This window comes from Amphiura filiformis, unplaced genomic scaffold, assembly GCF_039555335.1.
Source record: "Amphiura filiformis unplaced genomic scaffold, Afil_fr2py scaffold_138, whole genome shotgun sequence".
NCBI classification, from domain to species: Eukaryota; Metazoa; Echinodermata; class Ophiuroidea; order Amphilepidida; family Amphiuridae; genus Amphiura; species Amphiura filiformis.
In genome coordinates, this window is record NW_027305602.1 from 114,969 (window position 1) to 120,347 (window position 5,379).

Consider the following 5,379-nt stretch of genomic DNA (forward strand, 5'->3'; position numbering starts at 1 on the left):
TGTGCATCAATCAGGAAACATGTACCTAATTTGGCAAGTGTTTCACGCAGTCCTTTTTATTATAACAATCTCTTCATCACAGCACGGTTCAATTATATGCATTCGACAACATCACTTCTCGGACGTTGATCTCAATTTGTAGAGATAAGCTTTTGCAACCAACATTTTAAAGTCAGCCTAAGCCTAGCATAAGCTGCTGGTTAGTGAGGAACTGTGTCTTAGAGATTGTGATGTATGACCCGGTGTTTGACTTGCTTGACATCTTTAAGTGTGACCTATATAAAAGTTTTATGGTTTTGTGAATCGTCTGGCAACCCAAAATTCAAACCTGGAATGTGAAAAATTATACGTTTCACACGATCGTTTATGCTGGCATGCTGTTCTAAGGAATATACATCAAGTTGCTCATCAAAAGGAACTATTTGCATCTGTTTCTTTCAGTTCTACCAAACAAAGGTAAGATTGTATTTTATTATTACTATATTTGCATTAAACATGTTAAAGCGTGTATGTTTTTAGTCAATTTAATCAGTGAAGTTTTAAGTACAATGAGTAACATATGGCATCCACAATATAATGACGGTTGATGTAATTTGAATTCGAGGAAAGTCTTTAAAAGCTGAGGACTTAAGATGTTTTTAATAGGTTATTGTTTTTGTTGTAAGGTTTGATGATATTCATGGTTTAATTCCGTATTGGTACTACTAAATAAAATACTTGTATGTTCGTGATGCATTCGTATAGCTGGCCTATTCGTCGTGATTGAAAGCTTTATAAAATTGCAATCTCAAAATTGAAAAAGATCGGCGATGTTGTCAGAATCGAAAGGCCGTGCCTACAATTAATTATTTGGTTGAAATTCAAGGTGGTTTATTGACTTGAGTTTTGTCTTGTTTGTCAAATTGTTATACCTATTTCATAAGTCTATCTGACATAATGTGTTAGATGAGTATTAGATTAGCATGACACTCATGACACTCGATCATCAGATCGTCGGACAACTTAGTACCTGATTTAATTACAAGTAGGCTATATTATTATTCTCATCTATATCATGTATATTTACACAGGCAAATTCCTGAAAGTAGTAAGAGAAGTCATCAAGTATAAAAACAGAACACGTGAGAAGTAACATTATTAATTACAAGTGCAAAAAAGAGTGGCCGTGGTTACCCAATATGTAAGCAATATGTGATTAATAGGGAGTATTTAGCGCCCAAAACCTCATAATTTGAATAATTACTTTAAAGTCAGGCAGAAGGGTTTACTGGAAATCCATTGAAATGATTATCATGTTGCCGGTTATTGCACCCAGAGGTGTATTTTGTGCACCCAGAACTTCACCTGTCTGTACCACCTCAGTCTTGACCTATGTTCTGGGTTAGTCACAAACTCCAAGTCCATGGTTAAAAACAACAGATGGTATGACCTATAAATCATATATTACCCAGAGAAGTTCAAGTACGCTAATTTTTGCCCTAAACAATGGAATGTTGCAGATGTTGGAATATTTATGAAATGATTGCAAATGAATAATGATGTATATTGATTGCTTGGAAGTGGAACACATTTGTTTTTTATTTTTAGTGTAATTAATTAGGTTTGTGTTGCCTGAAAGCACTGAATTAAAAAAAATCAAAGAGATCGATGACCAGTACGATTCTTTAGCCCTAGGTATGCATGCATAAGAGTTCAAAATGATTAAAAACAACAAGTAGAATTTTTTAGCTGTAAATTAAGACCAAAATCAAGTTCATGTAGCCCCTGTAGTCATTAATTTATTCAAGTTACACATGCGAAACGCCCTGTTCCCATAGACTTTGTGTGCTCCTCTTCCCCATCCTTCCCTCACAACTTTCGATCAACCACACATCTCCAGTAGTTGAAAAGCTACATTGTTCATATTTACAGGGTTGCTAATGTTAGTGGTGTTTTAGCTTTCAAATGACACCAAAACAAACTATGACATTTTATCAATTAAACAGATCACAATTTAAAAATACATAACCCACCACCCTGTTTGGGTGGCGACTGGGAAAACGCATATCCATTAGTATTAGATTACCATCTCTTGTAATCTTAGTTGTTCTCCTTCGTATAAAGTTTTAAAAGCAAGACAATTACTTATTTTGTACATGTAACATGTCATAAAATCATATAGGCCTTAAGGTCTGGCAACTGCTGGTTCAGAAGTTTAAGATATTGTCCTTCGTTCTGTTGAAACATTTTTCGATGTGCTAAGAACATTGTCGAAAAATATCCATATTCCATATTTTGCAACATTGAAGTTTATCATTTGTTTAAAGAGTGATAGAGTTACGCAATCTGCTGTTTAGTTAGTTATCAATTAGAACTTTGTAAAGAAACATGACAAGATAGCTTTTTATTGTACCTGATTGAAATACAAAAAAACTATGTCAATATTTTGGTGCACTCTTAAGGGATCTAAAAAGAGCGTTTATTGCGTTTCGACAGTATTTTTAGAGGACATGAGAGCACCTCAGACCTATCAATTGCATTCTGAATACGAAGCATGTCTTTCTGATATCAAATATTTTTCATTTTTTGAAAATCACAATATAATACAAATTTTATGACAAATTATAAAAAATTGATATAAATTCAAATTTTTGATATATAACAATCCTCGAAGTAAATTATATAAATCTAATGACATATTCTTAAAGTGTATGTAGCAGGGAGGAAAAGCCGACAGTCAATTGAAAATTTTGACCTTTCATATTGAAGATATGGATTTTTTTCCCAAAAGACTTTGTTTTGGGAAAAAATCCATATCTTCAATACGAAAGGTCAAAATTTTCAATTGATCGTCGGCTTTTCATCCCACCTACATACACTTTAAGTATAAATCATCAGATTTGTAAAGTTTACTTCAAGTACTGTTAAATATCAAAATATCAATTTTAATGATTTGCCATAAAATATGTATTACATTGCAATTTCAAAATCAAAATTATTTGATATCAGAAGGACATTCTTCGTATTCAGAATGCAATTCGATATGTCTGATGTGCTCTAATGTCCCACAATAAATACTGTCCAAACGTTCATACCCCAGCCCTTAACTATAAATTTTGCTTTTTGCAAAACATGCACATGAGGGCCGCATGTGGTTTTATATTAAAACTCCACTCAGCCAAAAATATTTCTATATACAATACATGTATTTTAATATAGGAATATCGAATAGACACGAGAGGTTCTTTAAATATTTTAATATTTCTCAGGAACTGTCATTTTATACCAAACAATCATAACCTGTGCAAAATGTTCCCTTGCCTCCACCCTATACTAGCTTTAAAAACAAAATTATGAATTAAGATGTAATTTTCGTGTGTTCAAAAGTACACAATATGAAATTGTGGTTGATTTACACAATTGAAGTACTAATAATCATGATCATTTATAAATAGGCCATAATTCAAAATAGGCCTATGTTTGACATTTTGCACTTGCGATGAAAATCACAATAACTTTATTCAGTTGTGGGTCAAAGTATCACAAGATACTGAACCATTAACAAAGGCAACATCATAAACGATATTGACTTCCAAATTCCATGCGATAATGCATTAAAAATATTTAGCTTTGATTCATATGTCTTTATTCCAGATACGACACCTTAGTCTTGTTGGAGGACATGATCTCAACGAAACCATCAGGAGGATGATGAGGAAGCTGGGAACGAACAATTTGTGGTCCTCCTACAGTGTATAGGGAGAAAAGGCAAGCTGAGCATTAAAGATAGCCCTTTCAAGTTTCTACAAAGTTATCGTCAGTAAGTTTCATAGGCCCAAGATACAATCTATGATTAACATAATATGTCAAATCACGCAGGCCTTTCCTTTTGGGTGAGAAAACAGATCCATAAGCTTCCATAGAGCTAAGATCGGCTAAGCCTAAACAGAATGCATATAATTTGTCATGCTGTCTGAACCAATCATAGTGGGTGTAATATACTCATATTCTGTGACTATAAAATTAAAATATGGATATTTAAATCTGACCCTAAATCGGACATACGTTTCCAACTTGGTTTTTTTTTTGTTATTTTAGATTATATGTGTATACTTTATTCATAAACTTATCAAATAAAAATTCCCCTAAGACCACAGACCGCACGTATGGTAACACGTCGACATGTAGGCTTTTGGAAAATCCTAATATTGAGATACAGACCGTTTATTTTGATAAAGGAGTTTAATTTAATACTGAACTCATATCATTTCCACCTTTCTATAGAAGCTTGCATGAAGAATCATCCTCAAGCTAAGGAGGTTGAGATAGAGAAAAGACTTGGAGATTATCTGAAAAGAACACCAAATCTTCCAGGTGGAAAAAAGTATAAAGTAAGTTCAAATATCATTGCTGAAATGCCAAATTCATTTATTTAATTCATGTAGGCCTAAAACAATGTCTAGGGATTATAATATAAGCACTCATTCTAGACACCACCTTGTCCTCTATTTGTAAACACGTTTAAATGCTAAACATGTTTAGGAATTAATATGTCTTAATGTGTTTAGATATTAAACATATGATGTTTTGAAATTTGACATTGGTGTTTAGGTTTTAAACGTATTTACAAATTGAGGACAAAAAAAAAGTGTTCAATCTCTAGACACTGTTTTTTGCAATGTATTACTATGTTTCTGTATCTGAATATCAAAAGTGCATAAATATTGTTCGTTGAATGTAAAATGAAAAAAATATCGCATATCGCACAGCTCATTTTCTTTTAAAAATAATGTTTAAAAAAATAATAAAGCATAGCACAAAGCTATTTTACCAAATGTATCTGAGACATACTTTTTGTCCTTACATTTCACACACCTACGTGATGTTTCTTTCTCTATGGAGCATTTTTGTTTATTTTCACTTCTCTTAGGTTCAGTAGGGGCACCATGCCCCCTCCCCACACACACCCCCACGCGCGCATTATGATTTCGTTATGGTTTATACAGACCTTGAAAATTACTCAGAATTAATGATACTGATAATATAAATAAGTTGTCTGGATATCTAAGGGTGACCATAACCTGATAGTATTTTTTATTCATAGAATTTCTTATGCCTATTTATATATATTTTGTCATGGCTGCTATTTTAGTGAGCTGATAGATTTAAGGGGAATCGGGTTTCAGTTCAATTTAAAAAATGATGTTTCCCAAAATGATGATCATGCTTATAAATAGATTGTTTTCCATTTTATTATCTATAGAAAGCTGGGAATGTGGATGCAGCGGTACCTGTAGGGGAATTGGAGGATGATGAGCGCGGCGAAAATGAACGTGGCTCCCAACAGGAAGAGGAAGAACAAGACTAGGGGACACATTGAAACTGAAGACCACAGGCACT

General features: G+C 33.2%; 1 long non-coding RNA gene across 1 annotated transcript; it reads left to right on the plus strand.

Annotated features, from left to right (window-relative positions):
* The first annotated feature begins 248 nt into the window (after positions 1-248).
* LOC140145112 (uncharacterized) lies at positions 249-4,313 on the plus strand. The gene is made up of 3 exons (XR_011857987.1): positions 249-456; positions 3,634-3,799; positions 4,264-4,313. It is a non-coding gene; the product is annotated as an uncharacterized lncRNA (long non-coding RNA).
* The last annotated feature ends 1,066 nt before the right edge of the window (positions 4,314-5,379 follow it).